The sequence below is a fragment of the Mus pahari genome, chromosome 18 (assembly GCF_900095145.1).
Source record: "Mus pahari chromosome 18, PAHARI_EIJ_v1.1, whole genome shotgun sequence".
Lineage (NCBI taxonomy): Eukaryota > Metazoa > Chordata > Mammalia > Rodentia > Muridae > Mus > Mus pahari.
The window spans coordinates 41,080,979-41,102,024 of record NC_034607.1 but is presented as its reverse complement, the minus strand read 5'-3'; the positions used below and the strand labels follow the sequence as shown (position 1 = coordinate 41,102,024).

General features: G+C 47.8%; 1 non-coding gene across 1 annotated transcript; it reads right to left on the bottom strand.

Moving 5' to 3' along the window:
• Positions 1 to 10,585: 10,585 nt before the first annotated feature.
• On the bottom strand, positions 10,586 to 10,726 carry LOC115062573. The gene has a single exon (XR_003842509.1). It is a non-coding gene; the product is annotated as a small nucleolar RNA SNORA48 (small nucleolar RNA).
• Positions 10,727 to 21,046: the final 10,320 nt, after the last annotated feature.

Genomic DNA, 21,046 nt, shown 5'->3' with positions numbered 1-21,046 from the left:
AGTATTTCCCCCACTATGCCCCTTTCCTCCATTGTGGAATTGTAATGTATTCTGCGCCACTGTATGTTGGAAATGTGTGATTCTTTTCCCTCCAGCAATGAGAAAGAGACACCTTGTTACTGGTGTTGTACATCCATCAGTCAGGGCCAGAGCAGATGGCAGTCCTCTGTTCATCCTAGCTTGATGCCTGGCTTGGTGGTGTTGCGTCCTGAGTCCAAAGGGAACCCAGATGAGCCCAAGAATTGCGAAGTTCGATGGAACTTGCAAAAGAGTCTTTTTATTATTTCAAGTCTTGACTCAGATCACAAGGCCCCCACCTATGACGGAGGTGCTGGCATGCGATGACGAGTCTGGAAAGCATTGAGTTTATATCCAATGCAGTTAGGGATTCTTTGAGTGCTTCAGGTGAAGGGGAGTGGAGGTGGGGTCAGGTAGGCCATAACTCACTCAACAGGATACCATTTGGTGGGATGGAACTGAAGCTGGGAGGAGGATTAAAGAGTGTCTTTGGGGGGGGGTTATCAGGAACTAATTTTATGGCCGGCCATAACTGCCTATGACCTCTGATTACCTTTTTTCTATGATCCAAATGTGGGGGCCTTAATCTTCTTTGAGTTTGTTATTTCTTTAAGGTCCCAAGGACAGGCACTTGGAGAGTTCAGCTGTTTATCAGAGAGAGCTAGTTTTTGGCGACTCGGGAGACTGGGAGACTGTCTCAGACTAGCATTTGTGGCTCCTCAGGGTGTTTTCATTAAGGGGGGGTGGGTTATGGGCAGTGCCATTCTAACACCAGACTGGGTTCCCTTGGAGCAGCCAGGGAGGGGGAGGGAGCCCTGAGCTTGCTGCAGGGGGACCCAGCACAGAAACCAGCTGCCTGCATACTGTGCTTGCCACGGGGCGCAGGAGGGAAAATGGGAGCTTCTTCGGGGGTGGGGAGGGAACACAGAGGCAAACCATCTGCACACAACCCCGGAGTCTCTTTGGTGAGGCTTCCAAGAAACAGGACAATTAGCCACAGAGAGTTAGCATCAGTAATTCGGAGACTACAGCAGTGGCTGTCTTAGGGTTTTACTGCTGTGAAGAGACACCATGACCAAGGCAACTCTTGTAAGGGTAACATTTAATTGAGTCTGGCTTGCAGGTTCAAAGGTTCAATCCATTATCATCAAGGTAAGGTCAGGGCAGCGTCCAGGACAGCATAGTGCAGGTAGAGATGAGAGTTCTATATCTTCACCTGAAGGCTGCTAGCGGAATACTGGCTTCCAGGCAGCTAGGATGAGGGTCTTAAAGCCCACACCCACAGTGACACACCTACTCCAACAAGGCCACGCCTACTCCAACAGGGCCACACCTTCTAATAGTGCCACTCCCCTGGGCCCCGTAGATGCAAACCTCCACAGTGGCCAAAGCTGTTTGATGCCTAGGACAAATAAAAGTCAAGTCAAATCGAAGCAGAGCAGTGCACGAGGAAGAAGATACACATAGGTCAGCAGGCCACCGTGTTCCCCACGGACCCGTCATCTGGCACACAGCACAGGCAGGCCTTGCAGCACTGATGGAGTAGATCACCCAGGGCCCTGCCAGCCACGAGGCCAGCCTGCAGCAGGGGCCACCACAATGTGGTGGACAGATGGGAGAGAAAGAGAAATGGAGCAGCTTGAGCATTATGAAGAGAGATGGAACTGGAGGGTGGAGAGGAGGAGGGGGAGACTGTTGTGAGTGTCCACCCCTTCTTCCCGCTTCAGATCATGGTGAAGTCCCAACCTGAGCTGATCCTGGGGGTCATGTCTGAGTCTGTGGCTATGAAGCCACAGGGATTAGCGTTGAAGTCAGTGGCTCCTATTACCACGAGAGAACATGGGGACATCCCTAGTTGGGGCAACCACCAGGGGTCGGATGGATGTCCATGGGGCCGTGCAGAACTGGCCCTGCCCATCACTGGCTGCAGCATTCTGGAGAGTCGACCCCACCTCTCATAGGTGGCAGCCCCCCTCCCCATGCCTCATCTGGGCAGCACAGTGGAGCTCACGGGCTGACCCTGCCACGGGCACACTACCCCTAGCAGTCAGGAGAACTGCCCACAGGGTCTTGAGTGTGGGAGAGCTCTCCCTGCCCCTCACCGGCTGCAGCAGGCTCTGCACCTCGCCAGACTGACCCTCGTGGTAGAAGTGAGGATGAGTTGGCTTCAAGGGCTAGAAGGGGAGAGAGAGCTGTCCCCACCACTTGTCTGCCATGAGGCAGCATGAGTGAGGAGGGACACCCTCCGCCAGCGCTGCCCGCGGTATTTGGGAGAGCCCCGGTGCCTTGACTGGGCAGCACGGTGGAGCTGGCTCTGGACGTGTGAGTGTAAACCAGCCAGCCCAAGGGCATGAGAACAGGAAAAGCTGACCCTGCCTCCTGCCAAGGGCAACATTGGGTGGCCTAGTGGGAGCAGGGCTGCAGAGATCGCCCTGATGATGTAGATGGGACAGCCCACTCACCGATCAGCTCATCTGCCATCCAGGCCCAGAGGGCTCTGAGGTGGCCCACCCCCAAATGTATAGCATCTGCGAAATGGTTGGGACACACGAAAGGGACAGTTTCTGCTGATCCAAAGTGCCAGGGTCTCTGTGACAAAGGGCAGCAACAGGATAACGGGGAGGAGCCCCAGGGAGGATCCAATAGTGATGGTGTCACAGAAGCCAAGGACCTCAAATCAGACCCATGATGCAATGCAGTGAGCATCTGCAGGTGAACATGTGGACAGAGGGACATGTGGTGGACACATGGACACACTGCAGTTTCCAGGACGAGATGTTTTATATCCTTCGGGTGTTTTGTTTTGGGGTGTGTGTGTGTGTGTGTGTGTGATTTTTATTGGGGGGCAGAGGTTGTAAGGGCAAAAAGCAGATATGAGGGGGTGGGGAGATGTGCAGAACTGAGGTGCATGATGTGAAATTCACAAAGAATCAATAAAAAAAAGAAAAAATACATAATTTCAATTTCTTGTTTGTCTTGGGTCTTAGAAGAGACTCTGGACTTTTAAACTGTCTTCAGACTGTGAGAGACAGGGAACTTTGGAAATTGGGCTAAACACATTTGCATTATGATATGGCTACACACCTCAGGGGTCCAGAGGATTGGACATGGTGATTTGAATTAGAATGCCCCACCTAAGTGAATATATTCTAATGTTTGGTTCCAGTTGGCGAACTGGAGGCATGACTTTGTTGGAAGAGACAATCCCTAGGGGAAGGCGTTGAGATTTCAAAAGTCCATATCAGGCCCAGTTTCTCTCTTTGCTTCCGGCTTCTGGATCGCATATAAGCTCTCAGCTGCTGCTCCAGCCCCAAGACGACCTGCCTACTGTGCTCCCTGACATGATGGTCATGGACGAACCCTCCGAAACTCTCAGCAAGCCTCCGATGAAATGCCCTATTGTATAACGTGCCTGAATCACTGTGTCTCTTCACAGCAATAGAACCGTACCTAAGACAGACATCCCACTCTCTCTATAGATAAATCACCCACACTAAGATGCAACAAAGAAACTTTGAAGTTAAACCTCACCACAGATCACATGGACTTAAGGGACATGTACAGATGATTCTACCCAACAGCTGCAACATACACATTCTTCTCAGCAGCCCATGGAGGGTCATCTAAAATAGATCACATCCAAGGCTATACATTAACAAATAACAAATACAGAAGAATCAAAATAATTTATCTTATCAGGCCATAGTGCATTCAATAGGAGAAGATACTACAGTGACTATACAAATCCATAAAGGTAGTACAAAACACTCTACATTAACAGCCAGTGGACCATTGATAAAACAGAGGAGTTTTTTTTTTTAATAATTCCTAGATTCAAAAGGAAGTAGAATCACAAAATTCAGAACCTTTAGATATATCTAAAAACAGTGATGAAAGTTTATAGCTATAAATGTTACATGTTTTAAGAATTCAGGGAGCTATTGGAGTAATAACGATATACCTCACTATCTCATGACAGAGAATAAGCAAAACTCAAAATTGGCATAAAGAAGGAAATCATGACAATCAAAACAAAAATTAGTGACATGGGTGCAAAAATAATAAGAGAAAAAGTCAATGAAGAGTTGGTCCTTTAAAAAGAAACAATACTGAGAAACAATTAGAGTCTAAAGTTTAGACGAATGAACCAAGAGAAAGAGAAGAGTCAAGTAATAGAGCTAAAAGGGGACAATTACAACAGACGCGTGCTGGGTATTTCTACTGTCAACTTGATGAGATCTAGAATCTCCTAGGAGAAGGGCCTCTGCTCATGCCTGTGAGCAATTGTCTTGATTAAGTGAAGTGAAGTGAGGAGAACTGCCCACTGTGGCAGCATCATTCCCTAGGCTGGGGTCCTGGACTGTCTCAACAGAGAAAGTGAGCTAAGTACAAAATTACTGTTCTTTGTTTCTTCTTTGTGTATACACTTTGACCAGTTGCTTCAAACTCCTGTTGCTGTGACTTGTACAAGGTAATGGCCTAGTCCCTCAAACCGTGAGTCCAGATAAACACTTAGACCCTTATGTTGGCTTTGGCTAGTATTTTATCACAGCGGCATTTAAAGTAAAAGATGTCAAATTCCAAATAGGTAGACAATCTAGAAGAAATGGATTAAACTCTAGATACATATAATGTACAAAAATTAAGCTAAGATCATAGCAACAATTTAAAAATATCTACAATGAGCAATGAGAGTAAAGTAGTAATAGTTTCCTAACAGCAAATATAACAACAGTGCCAAAAGATAGATGGACTTACAGCTGAATTCCATCAGGTCTTTCAAGGAGAGCTAAGGCCAATGTTCTTCAAGTTACTGCATGAAATCAAAGAAACACTCCCAAATTCATCCTATGAAGCCAATATTACCTGGATACCCAAACCAGGTAAAAAATACAACAAACTAGAAAACTTTAAACCAATTTCCTTAGTGAACATAGATACAAAACTTCTCAACAAAATATTTGCAAATCAATTTCAATGGCACATTCAAATAACAAATGGGAAATAAAAATTATAACACTATGAGAAAAAAAGATTAAAGAAAACATTAGAAGCTAGGAAGACCACTCATGTTCATGGACTGGCAGAATTAATATTGTGAGAATAGGTATACTACCATGAAATTCAATATAATCCTTATCAAAGTTCCGGTGAAACTCTTCACAGAACTGTGAAAAATCCTAAAATTCATAAGGAAGGAATGGAAACCTCAACTAGCCAAACCAATCTTAAGCTGAAGAGCAATGCTAACAGTATCACAATATCTGATATCAAATTATACTACAGAGCCATAGTAATTTAAGACAGAATGGCAGCAATGTAAGAAAACAGACACATGAGCCAGAGAATAGAATAGCAGACCCAGAAATAAATGCATGAGCCTACAGTCATATGACATCATATAAAGGCACCATATACAGTCATATATACCATATACAGTCATATAAAGGCACCACAGTATAAATTGGAGAAAAGGCTACTTCTTCTAAGAGTGGTGCTGTAAATAAAAAATAGTCACATGTAGAGACTGAGGCTAGGTACCTATCTCAAAACCTGCACACACACACACACACACACACACACATACACATGCATACATACACACACATACACACACATGTGCACACACACACACATGCACACACATGCACACATTTAAAACTCAGCAAGTGTTTACACATTTATACAAAGAAAATAATCACCACAGTCAAGAGACATCTAGAGACTGGGGGAAATATGCCAGCCACATATCTCACAGGGGATTATATCTAGACAAGAAATAATTATTGTCTGGACACAAGTTTTCATGTTGCCAAGGATGGTCTCTGACTCATTATGTGGCCAAGGATGACTTCCAACTCCTATGTGGCTAAGAATAGCCTCCAAGTCACTATGTAGCCAAGGATGGCTTCCAACTCACTATGTGGCCAAGGATGGCCAGGAGGTCCTCATCCCCCTGCCTGTACCTCTGAGCACTCAAATTACAAGTATGTGCCACCATACCTTCTATTATAAATAAAAGCCCCAATCATGAAAACAATAAAAGAGAAAATGAACTGAACATAGAGTCCTCAAAAGAAGAAATAAAAATGGCCAATTAATATAGAGGAAAAAGTGTTCCACATTCTTAACCATAAAGGAAATGCAAATAAAAACTGCCCAGACTTTCCACCTTTGTCCAAACAGAATGCTTATCATCAAAAAACAAAACAAAAAAATTATAGAGAAGGGGAGGACAGTGGGAAAAGTCAATAAAATTATGTGGAATAGTGTGTATATGTGTGTGTGTGTGTGTGTGTGTGCGCGTGTGCGCGTGTGCGCGCGCGTGCGCGTGCGTGCGCATGTGTGTATGTGTGTATGTCTGTGTGTCTGTGTCTGTGTCTGTGTCTGTGTCTGTGTCTGTGTCTGTGTCTGTGTCTGTGTGTGAAATAGAAGTTTCTGGGTGTGTCAAGTGATGAAGACTCATGTGCTATTTTGCTGAGGTAAGACCTGTGGTAGGACATGATGTTTGGAGAGAGTATAAATAGGATTTAATGAACAGTGACAGAGCGCTTGCATAGCTAGCCTTGCACTGCTTTGTCGGTCTCCAGTCTTCGTTGATCTTCACTTCGGTTGAGAGAGGTACGGTAGAGATTTTCATGTGGCATCCCAGCTGATTCTGGACTCTCCCACTGACTCATGCTTATTTGGCGGAGGCCTGGTGGTTTCTACTGGATCATGCTGGATTGTACTGATTTGTGTTTCCTGCCACGACTAAATTGGACTGCTGGAATAGTGACAGAGATTGGAATTGCCCTAAAGAACTACTCCTAAGCAGGTCCACACACCCTTGTCCTATTTACTATCTTTTCTCCCCTACTTTTGGACAGTGGGCTAGAATGGGGGATGGAGTTGAAGTGTTTGAGAACCCTTATTAAAGTAGGTTTTGAAAAGTCTAAGAGAGAGACCCCGTATGTGAGTGCTTTTGTAAATGAAACCAGCTACTTCAAAGATGACTTTAAAACATTAAAAATATGAAAAAGATGCTAATGTGGACAAGGAGAAAACTGTGAGTCCCTATTGGGTTGGATTATAAACAACTTCAGCCACCACTGAAACCAGTATGAATGACCCTCAAAACACTAAAAAACAGACCAAGCCATTCCACTCCTGGTGTATACTGTGGTGGTTCAAATATACTTAGGCACACATAGAATGTGTGGCCTTATTGGAGTAGGTGTGACCTTGTTGGAAATGTGTGTCACTGTGGAGGTGAGCTTTGAAGTCCTATACTCAAGCTCCATCCATTGTGGAAAAGTCTCTTCTTGGCTACCTGCAGAGAACAATCTACTTCTGGCTGCCTTGGCTCAAGACATAGAACTCTCAGCTCCTTCTCTAGGACCATGTCTGCCTGCGGGCTGCCATGCTTCCTATGCTGGGACAATAATAGTTTGCACCTCTGAGACTGTAAGAATGCAGAAGTAAAAGGGATCAAAGACACTGTGATCAACAGTCACTTTGAAAAATAAACCTATTAAAGTTTCTTCAAAGACCCTTAAAATTAAATTTACAATGGTATCTGGCAAACTCACTACTGGGTATGCATCCAAAGGAGTCGAAACTGGTCCTGAGAAGATGCTAGGCCCAGTACCCAGGATATGGAAACTCTCATTTCCCCACAAAGGGGAAATGAATAACGTGGCGCATACACATATCTGAGAACTGCCCAGCCTTTAAAATGGATGAAAACCTGTTATTTGTGACATCATGTGTGAATCTATAGAAAATTATGATAAGAAAACTAGACAGACACAGAAAGATAGTTACACACTGTATGACCTCACTTCCACATGGAATCTAAAATAAGTGGATCTCATGGCAAGGGAATAGAAAAGTGGTTAGGAGAGGCACAGGCACTGATGGGGACTGCAGGAGAAACAGCCCTGGTAAAAAGGGTTAAGTGTCAGACAGGAGGAGTTCCATGAGCTGTCCTGTCACATGATCCAGTTATTAATAATAATATACTGTAGGCTTCCAGATTGCAAACGATCCTCAGAGTTCTCACTATAAGAGAGTGATCAGCAGGTTAAGAGGAAGGGGCAATTACCTCAATTTAGTATTTCTGCAGTGGTATGTATCCATTGGATATCACAGTGTACCTCATGAACAATTATTAGTCTATAATTAATTAGAAAATTGGGACATAAAATACTGGCTTTGTCGCATGTGCTAATATCTCCACTCAGCAAAAATGGCAGGGTACATTTAGGTTTTCCAGTATTCTAATCAGGACTTGAAAACTTCAGTTTTATCTTTGCAACAAGTACTGTCTGTCACGTTCCTTGCTGTAACAGGCTCTCCTTGTTCATTTTCTAGAAGGTATCTGCCAAATGCGTAAGTCTGATGTAGCCAACGTCTAATGACCTCTTGTGTCATCAAATATAAAGGGTACCTCATGGTGGGAAAGGCAGCTAATTCGGCTTAGAGCTAGTTCACAAAGGGGCTTTCAATGTGTTTGCTTTCTGTTAGTATAGCAAATAACCGAGACAAATCAGCTTACAAAACGCAAAGGTTTACGTTGTCACACAGTGGTTTGGGGGCTCTGGCCACTGTTCAAGTGGACATATCGCTCTAAGGCCTCTGGAGAGCGGAAGTGAGCTAAGGTGGGAGCACAGGGCCAAACAACTCCATTTACCTCACAGCAGGAATTCAAAAAAAAAAGAGAGGAGTGGGCAAGTTGGATGCCACTGTACCCCCTGAGAACAAGCAGAGAGCTCCCAGCAGGCTCCACTTCTGGAAGCCTCCCACTTCCCAATAAGGGGTCTCGCCCTTCAAAAATATATGGGTCTGTGAGGCATTGAGATCCAAATTACAACATTTAGCAAATCAGAGACAAGCTTTAATACATACTTCTTGCCCAACAGCGGTGGGGCACATCCTGTTAATCCCAGTACTTGGGAGGCAGAGTCAGGTGGCTCTCTGTGAGTTCAAGACTAGCCTGGTCTACAGAGTGAATTCCAGGCTATCCTGGTCTACAGAATGAGTTTCAGGACAGTCAAGACTACAAAGAGAAATGCTATCTCCAAAAACAACAACAACAACAACAAAAAAAAAAAAAATATATATATATATATATATATATATATATACTTTTTTTCTTTTCCGATTTTAGTGTTTTTACTTTTTGTTGATAAATTGTGAGTTTCACACCAGGCACTCCAGTTCCACTCATCTCCCGGCCTCCTCATATCTGCCTTTCTCCCTTGCAACTTCTCCCCCAAACACACCCCAGATGAAAACCATACAAACAAACAAACAAACAAAAAGCACAGAAAACATCTCATCCTGGAAGCTGTAGTAGGTCAATGTGTCCCACAGCACGTCCCTCTGTCCACACTGTCAGTTGCAAATGTTCATTACCATGAGTTATTAGTCTGCTTCAAGGCATCTGCCTTCCAGCTTGGCCACCCAGTGTCACCACTGGCCGGAGTCCGGGTCAGCTCTTCTGACATCATGCCCTCTGGCAGGCTCACCCAGGCCTTCAGAGCCAACTCACTGTGTTGCTCAGTCAAGGTGCAGGGTCCATTCTCTCAAGTGTTGTAGCTTGTGAGGGGCTGGCCCAGTTCTCCTGCTCCCCCACCATTGGGGCTGGATCACCCATGCCCTCAGCATCTGGGCCGCTCCTCTGCACTACCCAGAGAGACGCAGGGCCTGCTCTCTTGAGTGCTATAGCTACAGACAGGGCAAGGCTAACTCTCTTGCTCTCATGCCTTCAGGGCTAGCTCTCTCAACTACCACAGGTGGTGGTGAGGGACATCTTTCTCACCCCCAAGCCACCTCACAGCAGACAAGTGGTAGGGTCAGCTCTCACCTTTGGGTTAGCTAACCTGTGCTCCCCCCTACCCCCATCGCCAGGGTTAGCTCCATTGTGCTATCTGGGTAAGGTTGCCACCTGTAACAGATGGGATCAGCTCTCCAGAGTGCCACAGCCAGAGAGGACAGGGCCAGTTCTGCACAACCCGGGACATCCACGTGACCATGGGCATTGGCACTGACCCCTGCTCCCATGTAGCCATGGATCCAGACATGGCCCTGGCCCCTGCTCCTGTGTAGCCAGGGATCCAGACATGGCCCTCAGTGGTAGCTCAGGCTGGGACTTCACCACGGCTCCAGGTGGCGGGGCTGGTCACTCACAACAGGCTGTCCCTCTCCTCCCTCAGTCTCCAGATCCATCTCTCTCCCAGATGCTCAAGCTGCTCCACTTCTCTTTCCCTCCCCTCTGATCACCACAGACTTGCACATTGTAGGCTGTAGGCTGGCCATGTGGCTGGCAGGAGGGCCCCTGAATGGCATCCTCTGTCAGCACAGGGCGGTGGGTAGCATGGCAGTCCACAGGTCTCTATCTGTCTTCCTCCTCCTTCGCTGTGCTACATGGCAATAGGTTGGGCCTTTTGGGTCTACGACCTGGCAGGGCTAAGAGACGGAGGGAAGGCCTGTGGCAACTTTCCTAGCCCAAACTGTGTGGTGTGACAGAACACAAGTCTCTATCTCTCTTCTTCCTCCTTCACTGCGCTACCAGGATTTGACTCCATGAGTTCTAGGCGTGAGACAGCTTTGGCCACCAAGCCAGACATCGAGCTGAGATGAATAAAGGACCGCCATCTGCTCTGCCCCTGACTGATACAAGATCAACACCACCAAGATGTCTCTTTGTCCATTGTCAGGGGGAGCATATATATTTCTTATTTCATCACACATAAAATTTTTGAAATATATGTACATGTATTTATGGGTCAACGGTTAACAACTTTCACCTTCTCAACTAAGTGGAACCAGTCCTTCATTTCCCTCCTTCTCCTCCTCCTCTTCCTCTTTGTCTTCCTTCTCCTCTTTGTCTTCCTCCTCCTCTTCCTCCTTCTCCTTTATATTTGGCTTCATCTTCCTCTTCTTCCTCTTCCTTTTTTTCTTCTCTCTTTCTCTGTCTCTCTTCCCCTTCCTCTCTCCCTCTCTATCTCTCTCTCCCCTTCTTCTTCCTCTCTCTCCTCCCTCCCTCCCTCCTCCCCCCCTCCTCCTTCCCTCCCTCCTCTCCTCTCCCTCCCCTCAACTATATCTCCCAATACAGCTCAGGCTTTTGTACCTAAACTCTAAATGCCAACAGAACAAACAGGTCACGTGATGTCTTAGGAGGCTGCCCGAGGAGTTTTGCAGATAACAGTTATGTGACAAAACTTTTCCTGGGTCGATAACAACACTCACATATACTCACACCAGAGAGGGAGCCCACAACAGACCAAAAGCACAGATACCATCCAAGTCCAGCTTGGTAAACCAATGATTTGTTGGGGGTTACATGTAGGAACATGGGTGAGGGGTTACTTACAGGAGCAGAAATGACTCACAGGAAGCTGCATCACCAAAGCCCACCAACGTGAGTGACAGTTTACAAAAGCGGGGGGGAGGGGGGCGGGGGGACCCGGAGCATACTGTACAGTCTGCAGGCAGGTCAACAAGCTGGAGAATGTCTTTTCCTGCCGTCTCGGTTAGTGTAAGCCACTGTCGGGCAGCTGTGTGGTTTCTGCTTCTTCCAGGCAGCTGGTCTGGTCTCAGAGTCCTCTTGGCAGCTTTTGTTCTTCTGAGGGTCTTCCTTGTTGCTTGGTTCTGCTCTCTCTGGCAGGGAGGGGCCTCTCAGGGTGAATCTGGTCAGTGTCCTAAAGCTCCTTTGATTTGTTTATCTTCCTACTTAAGGACGTTTCCTTGCAGGATGGCATGGTTTGAATCTGGGAGGGAACTGCTACACTACAATGACACCTCCCCCCCCCCCAGCTGTGACACACACATACCCGGCCCCCAAGGACCCTTCAGGGGCATCTCTGCAAGGCCACCTCAAAGGACATCAGCCCAATCCTTTCCATGAAAAAGAAACAGGTGTTTTCTGTTGGAGTGTACGGGAAGCTGACAGGGTGGGCAGTGGGAATGGCAATGATTCAGAGGCATGATGGATAACTAGACAGTAGCAAGCCAATGCAGCTTCAATGCTCGTCTCGAAAGCAGTGCACAGGGCACCTCAGCCCAGCCTGACACCTTCCCAGTGCTGAGTCTAGAATACAAGTGCAGGTACGCAGATGTTCCTGGCATGGTTCCAGGGACTCGTGTCGTTTCCGAAATGGCCCGACGGGACAATTCCCACTTAAGCACAGGGAGACAAAAACAAGGGATAGGAAAATTAAATAACCCATGCCAGATCTTACAACTGGTCAGCGATATGGCAAGGGCTGAACAGAAAGCCTGACTCGGCAATCTGCCATGACGCATCACTGCCCATGAGGGAGAGAGACGCCTACAGCCTTTCCCACTGGGAAATCCCAACTCGCTGGCATAGGTCATATGTGTATCCCTGGGGCCAATCCTGTCAGGCAGGGGCCACGTGCTCACCTCTGCCAGAGAGGGTTTCAATTATGAAAGATGACCACGTGGGTGCCACACACCAGTGACCCTGAGGGCTATAACGGTACTGCCCACCAGCCCCCAGTCTCCCTCACACAGTGCATCCAGGGTAACACAGTATGATATCTACATTGCTTACTTTTCTCAACTGTGATAAGAATGCTCCCCCACCCCACCCCCCACACACACTCACACACACACACACACACACACACACACACACACACACATACACACACACAAGCAACCTAAGGGGCGGAAGACTGATACTTGACTCAAGGTCCCAAAGGTTTCAGGTCCTGATGCTGGGGAGGGTGTGGCAGAGCAGAGCAGTTCACATCAAGGGAGTGGTACCCCACCCACCCCACCCTTTATTCCATACAGGATCCTAGATTATTAGATAGTATCCTCCACATTCGGGAGAAGCCTTCACCCATCATCAATCCTCGCTGGAAATGTCCACGCAAGCCTCTGCAGAGATGTGCTTCACCACTCTAGGCACATCTCCATCCAATCCACATGACACCACTATGGGAACGTGAAAGGTAGTGTGGTCCCCGGTTGAGCTAAGGCTGAAAGCCCCAGAGACCCTGAAGGGAGCTTATCCTCTTCCCAGGTACTAAGCCTGTGCCACTAGCCTCAGCCCCTCATGGATTTATGGCCATCAGTCACATAAAGGCAACACCCCAAGCCCCCCACAGGTAGGAAAGGTATGGTCACAAAGGCTCAAGACAAAGATCTCCATTTTAATGAGGTACCTAAAGGCCTGGAGGGCTTAGCCAATAAGCTTTCCTTCCCAGACACTCCTCCCTGCAAAAGGTATTTATTTAACCTCAGGCCCACCCTGAGAAGTGGGGTACGGTTCTACTCATCCACTTTCCACCATGACAATAAATACCTTATAACCACAGACTGCCTCTTTTCATCGGGATCCACCATGGGGAGCCATGGAGAAGGCCTTCGCCTATAGAGCCGCCATCTAATCTCCTGTAGAAGGCCTCTCTGCGCTCCCAGCCATGACCACCACCAACCTCCAGCCACCGTGGGACCAGCAGGAGCACCCCCCACCTTTGCCCTGCCCCCAGGCTAGACCCAGGCCCCCACTCCATTCTCAGCTCTTCCGAGAGGCATCCAGCTGCACCCAGATGTCCAAGAGCTTGAGAACCAGATGGCCCCGGGCTCTTTGCAGACCCAGGAACCCCTGAACCAGCCCCAGCTTTCCCAGACCTCAGACTGCGGTTTCCCACTCCTGAGAGGTATCCTGTGGCTTCACTACAGCCCAACACCCACCCAGTGACAGTGTGGGGTAAGCGCAGGCAACTCCTGCATCCCGCCTCCCCGAGTGGCCCCGAAGGACGAGGGACTCAAAACCCTACTACACACCACCCTCTCCAAGTCCGTATATATTTATATATAAGTTCGAAATCAAGTACAATTCGGTGTTGGGAGAAGCCAGACTTGTGGGACGCCCCTGAGCGCACCTGGGGGTGTGGTTCCGTACAAGGGAGGGAGGATGGAGCCCTTGCTCAGAGGAGGTAATGTTCTGCACTGTAATTGTTCAGATTCAGACCGTAACTATTCAATAAGCCAGACACTGGGGCACTGTTCCACACGTGTGTTTTGCTTTTATTAACTTCTCAGATTTTATTTAGTCGATGGGGCAGAAACATTTCGAGTAGGAAGAAAGATCCACCAGAGAGTTTTCTTTAGCCAGACTGGCAAGTGGACTTCTCAAGATGGGTCCCTGCCTCACGGTCCAAGTGCCGTTAACGATGAAAACCCAACGACAAAGTGGCGTCGTGTTAGCGAGCGGTTGCACGAGGTTTGTTCACTTGCGTTGTGAAGTATAAAGAAAGGTTCTGAAACACAGAGAGCCCTGTGCAAAGGCCAGTTTTTTCCCAATTAGTCAAACATTAAAGGCCCCATCTGCCACTGCCACTTTGAGGGGGGCTGGGCATCAAGAGGGTTGGCAAAGTGTGCCAGGGGTGGCCCCCCTATACCTGTCACACTCCCGAGAGCTTGGCTACACTCTTAAGAGCATAGATGCTGTCACAGCCTCTTCAAGAGCATGCTTAATTTGCTGTTAGATGCAAACAGTTCACACTTTTCTCTGATGTTTTATTAGAAAAATTCAAAATTAATTCAATATTATGACAAAAAGCCAAGCCAAGCCACGGGACAAAGTTCTGCTTTGTTTTGGAGTCGCCTGGGTAACACCCCCAAGTGTGTGCTTGCCCGCTCCTGCCCTTCCCCAATCCTCTGTAGAGGAGCCTTAGTTTATGAATTACAAGCCTTTTCATTTCCTCCAGGTTCTTGATGAGAGATTGGGGGGAGGGGGGGATGCGGCCACCAGGTGGATGTGGTATTCGGCATTTATGAACTCGGTCTGGCTTCCCAGAGGGATGTGGGGCTAAGAAGCAGACGTGTTTACTTTGCTTCCAATAAAACCCCCCAAACTCCCTACTTATTAAATAAGTATCATCGCGTGGTGATAGCCTGTATTTATTGGGTGCCTCCTGATTGCCACACACAGTGTGGGGTGCTCCGTTCGCATTCCACGGCTCACGACACACTGCAGCCCTGACTGTGCTTTGTGGCTGAAGAACCCAGGCTATCCTGAGTACACAGTCTGCCCAAGGTCTCACAGAGAAAAGACAAAGATCTCTGCGTGCCCCAGCACTCACGTCCTGATCAGGAGGCCCTGGAACGATTCGGGGGAACGGGGATTTGATTCCTGGCTGTTCCGGTCCAGAAGCTGCACGTGTCACACCAGCCTTCTAATTATTACAATAATTGTTCTGGCTTCAAAACGACCCCCCAAGGGACTCGCTAACCAGAAGGGACTCATTATAAGATTAAGGGAGACAGGATGTGTATCTCTGACCCCAGTGTTAATGCCAGGCCTCCACCGTCTGGCGTCAACTCAGGGACCAGTGTGCTGGGGCTTCTGAGCCATACACAGGCTTGTACTTGGACAACAGCAACCCTGAGAGTAAAGTTTAAAAAAAAAAAATGGCTGAAGGAGGCTTGGAAGGGAGGCCACTTTCTGTCCAGGTCCATCCTCAGAGAGGCTGTTGCTGCCACCCAATCAAAGGCTACCAGCCATGCCATGCAATGTCACATAATATTGTAGCAAAAATCCCAGGAAACAGTGAGGCTGGCTCTCTCTTGATGCAGGACCTGCCGGTGGTCAGAGCCTCATGATGCTCAGACTGGACCACACTGGCTGTGGAGTGTGCAGGGTCTAGAGTGTCACCGTCCCAGGTAGTGGCCAGTCCCTCTCTAGGCTCTCCAGGTCCGGCTGCATGCAGCCGACTTCAGGAGCAAGGCTGGAAAGGCCAGAGCTAAATCCTGCAAAGAAACAGCCTGGCTTGCCGGTCCCAGGAAGAGATACCCAGAAAGACCAGAATAAGTGGATGGAAGAGCACATCTTACCAATGTAATCATGAAGAGAATGAGGACCTTGTCCACACCCTACATGAAGCGGGACAAACATCTATCCTCTATAGAAACACAGCTCAAAATGTGTTCTTGGCCAGCCAAGGCTACATAGTGAGTGAGATCTTGTCTCAGCCCCACACCCACAGCATGAGTGTGCCCCCTTGTCCATCGCAGGAACAGGGTCTCATGGGCAGCCTTCTGTCCATAAAGACCAGGATGTCTGGCATGGAGCCAGTTCAAGTCGCCTGGAGATGCAGCACTCAGTCCTAACCACTGAGCCATCTCTCTGGGCCCCCTGCTCTCCTAATAATTCTTCAATTTCCTCTTCCTTCTGGTTTGTTTTAGTCTGTGTCCTACGATTAAACTTTAAGGATTTGAGATTTTTTCGTTTTAAAATTCTTTTACGGGCTATTGTGTGATTTATCCTGAAAAATGTTCCATGGGTACTTGGAAAGAACGTGCTCTGGTGTTGCTAGGTGGAGGGGCCTATGGGTGTCCCTTAGGTCGAGTGAATTTATGATATAACTCAAGTTTTTTATTTCTCTTCTGGCTTCTTCCTAGCCACTCTACTCTATAAGAGTTAATGAATAGACAATCTACTGAGAGGNAAGCTCCTTCCTCCTGGGTGCTTGCGCGGGGACACTACTGCTTTTCATGGCTTTGGACCGAGCAGAAGCATCAGTTCTTCTTGGGTCTTGCACCTGCTGACTTGGGACTGGAATGTACTTGATTGATACTCCCGGTTCTCAGGCTTTGGGACTCAGACGGGAATCTCAGCTTTGTCCTTGCTGGGTCTCCAGCTTGCTAACTGCAGGTCTTGGGGTTTCCCAGGATCTGTAACTGGGTATTGATGAGAAATATCTTATTGTCCCTTGCTTTCCTGGCAAACCCTAGTGTAGGAGGCATTAGAAGGGACACCCAGGGATGTCTAAGTCATGCTTTAGAATGCCATGTCACACAATAGGAAGCTGAATGCTGCTACATAGCAGGGATTAACACACTGCCACTCTGTGGAGAGGAGAGACTGGGGGAAGCTCCATCTCTGTTGATGCTGGCTGTAGCTCCTGGCCCCTCTGGGTTTGCTTTCAAGCTCACCCTGAACTGTATAGGTTCCTGAACTGTCACTAGCCATGTGCGCTATACTTTTCTCTAATGGATCCCACGTGGCTTTTCTGTAAACTTGTAATAACAAATCTTGACCCTGATAAAGTCAAGTTCAGTTATATTTTTAAGTATCCCTGCTTAAATAGACTAAACTGTAGCTTAACTCTACGACTGAACTACATGGAGCCTGGCCTGTTGGCGCCTTGCTCACCAGCTTTGGTCCTGAAAAGTCTCACATGTCCTACACGGTAGGCACTAAGGTAGAGGAAATTCATTCAGTGGGCACTCTCTGGGAGTGTTCTCTGTAATGCCAGCTAACGATGGAGCTCAAGGTCAGGCTGAACACTGATACAGTCCCTACAGAAGTCACCAAGCTTGGCAGGAGCTCCAGAAACTTCCTCAACAGTGGTGAGACTGTAGTGCCTTTATTTAATCCCAGAACCATTCCAGGCCACTCTGAGGGAGAAATGCATCTTCAAGTAAGACAGTGCCTTTGAAGGGTCTTGGTTTGGGGCTTTCAGCATCACGCCCTTGGCAACTGGAACAAAAGCTGTAGACAAGGGAGTTGTGGTCACCCCTTCAGCCTTCGTCACCCCTTCCAGTCTGCAGCCTCTCTGATTATCTCCACTATGTGTCCCCAAGGCCACCACCCGCTTCTGGGGCCTGTGTTCCCTTCTGAGATGGCTAGTGGCAAATGCCTTCCCTTATGCTCACAGCTGGCATCCATGGTTGAAGGATACATCTCGCCAAGACACAGATACTACCAGCAGCTATTACTACAACTAGACTATTAAGAGATGGTTTACATTGAGCAGAACTTTATAGTCACGAGGATTGGTGGAGGGGGTGGAGAACCTTCCCAGGAATCATTCCAGCTATATCAAGCACAAATAAGTAGAAAGTGTTGCTACACTACGCCAACTGGCTCAGACAGAATTTAAAGAGGAAAAGTTGTTAGTTAAGGTTGAAAGGAAGCTGGCAAGAAATACATGGCCCAGGGCACCTTAGTTGAAGAGCAGAACTAAATGTCCTTTCAATTCGCTTGCTTATGCTGCACAAAGACCCCCATTCCTCATCCTTCTGGGTCCTACTCCACCCCCCCTCCACACTCTTTCCGTCGCTCTCTTTGCACTTCCAGTTCCACTGTCTGCCTCGCATGTCCTGTGAGGTGCCGTGCTGGACAGAAACAGCATGCTTGTTCAGTCCTTTCTGGAATCAGATTCTCGTCCTTCAACCACCCAGCTCCAGTGAGGGACCAGGCCTCCTGCCTTCAGAGGTACATGCATGACCCAGCCCATTTCTGGAATGTTTTGGCTTGAAACTAAGGAAAGAGAGTTGACTCCTGGTTAATAATGAAGCGGGATATAACACCTGCTTTGTTGGTAGCATTGTCTTCTGAGATGTTTAAGATGATCCTGAAGCCAATGTGCACAGAAAGAAAGAGACAGAGAGAGTGTAAGCAGCACATCATCACCCTCTGTCTCCAGGTATTCCCCAGACAACCCATGCCTTTAATTGCTCGGGGGTTGTCTATGTGAGCCTGGATTCTTTGATCCCAAACTAGGCACAGGTACACCTCCATCCTCAGAGTTTTAACACATTCTAGGTACCCAGGTAAGTGGGTCAACTGGAGGACGACGTGTGGCACAGCCTTCACTATCTAGGCCAGCACATCCTCAAGCATGAAGGTGGCTTTCCAGTCTTAAGACTCCCCAAGGAGTCTTGTTCAATAGCCAGTTAACCTGAAATGGAAGCATTTCTTTATTTCTTCGAGCTTCCCTAGGCTCTGGAGGGTCTGGTGCTCCATCACCAGGTACACTCAAGCAGGCACCACTGAAACACGAAGAGCCCTGTTTGCATGGACAATGGAGGATCAGATCCAACCCTCCCGCTCCCACCCAGAACTGAACACTTAGGTCTTCCCTATGGCTCCCATTTGATGTTTATTCTGCTGGAGACAGGTCTTTAATGGGGGAGGGTTGGCAAGAAAGGCCCCCAACTGGCTGCTAAGAGAACACAGATCAGCAACCCTCAAAGAGCCAACCCTGGACCCACACACTGATGTCATTCTCCTCTGGACAGCTTTCTTCTCCAGCTACAGAATCACAACACACTGAAGCATGCTGCGCAGGCCTTACTTCCACCCTTTCTGCCCCTGTCATTTTTATCCATCTTTTTTGGTAGGTTATTATAAACTCTCTCCCAAATGTAGAACCCAAACTTCAGAGGGATATGTGGAACTAGGGGAACACATGTGAGCCAGGGGAACACAGAGGTGGTTCTCAATGCTTCAGTGCCAAGCCACTAACACGCATATATAAACATCAAGTTCGAATTTAAAATAACATGAAGACCTTTTTCCTCTGCTCTTCTAGGACTCTCTAATTTAAAATACCCAGAGTTCCTTGGTGGTTTTTTTTTTTTCAAAAGATGAGTGCCCCTCTCTTGATAAAGCGAAGAACCATGTAAGACATGGTCGACATTAGTCATACCCAACACAGCTGTTCCCAAGTGTCTCTGCTGACTGACAGAGATCCTACCATTGTTCTGGGTGCTCACCGAAGGCACCACACACACACACACACACACACACACACACACACACACACACACACAATCTAACCAGAAGTGGAATCCACCCTTTTAGCAGATAAGCCCTGAAGGCATTAGCTTGTAATTGCAGTCCGACTGGGCACTTTTAGTCTGTGGTAGGGTTTCCTCCTTTGCTTGATTCAGGAGGATGGGTTAAGAGAAACCAAGATGCAAATCTGAGAGCTAGAGAGATGGCTCAGCAGTTAGGGACACTTGCTGCTCCTCCAAAGGACCCACATCAGACCGTCCATAACTGTCTATAGCTCCAGCTCACAGGGATCTGATGACTTCTGTAGGGACCCACCCACACGCAGCCGACACTCACATAAGACCCACACACATACAAATAAAAATCAAGTAAATCTTGAAGATAAAGAAGGCAAACTTTCCCCAAGGCCTCCAGTCTCCTGTATCCCAGTTGTTTCCTTCGCCCACTGAGAAGAGGGCCTCACACCCGTCAAGAAGCTAAGGATGGCTGCTGGGCCGGGAGGCTAGGAAGCCACCCTCAGCTTACAGAGCATCCTGGGAATCACAGGCCTTAATCAGACGCAGTGAAGTGTAGGTAACAGAGGTCAGTTTTGGTTTGTTGCTTGGATCCAACAGGTCTGCTGTTGTCCAGTGTGTGTGTGTGTGTGTGTGTGTTTGTGTGTGTGGTGGGGGGGGGGACTGTAAAAGTGCCAGAGGTGCATATTTAACAACTGCCAACAAACCTAAGACCAAACTCCTTTAAAGACACAAAAACCCATTATGGCTGGTGATACTCTGTGCCTCCAAACAGCCCAGTCCAGAGAAGCCAGGAGAAACGCAACTTATTCTAAGGGTTTGGACTGTGACTTTAAAAACAAGTACTAGGTTTGCCTTCCTGCCTGCTCAGATCCTTCTGTCCTGAATCTGAAGAATCCCTGGGTAGGTGCAGCTGCTATGAGAATGGCAGCTCAGGAGTCAGGCTGGGGTATCCTGGAGATGGGGGACCCCTCCTTTCTCATTCTGATGCAATCCAACACTGCTGCCACCGGGGTCTCAGAACCCTACTTGTCATTATTCACCACATCTATATTTGGAAGCACTTTAGGGGGAATGTCGACACACTTAGAAAGCCATTAACCAGGCTTCTCTAATCCATACCTTTTTTTAAAAAAATGCTCTTTCATTACATATGGAAAGATTCGTGGTTGGGAAGTGGAACCAGAGAGGCACAGAGAGGAGCCCAGGCACAGAGAAGTTCAGGCTCCTGGTGAGTCTCTCGAAGGTCACTTGTGGTAGCTTTTGGCAGGCGGGGTGGGGGTTGGCTAGTCCTTTCTGAGAGATTGAGCTAAGCGTCTTCTCTTCTTCTGCAGCAGGAGGAACAGGCTCTTGTCCTCCCTCCTGAAGCTAATGCTCACCAGATGGGGATAATCTTAGTACTCAGGAGTAGGAGAACTGAGAGTTAGACAGCAGCCTGAGCTACAGAGCAAGTTCAAGGACAAAC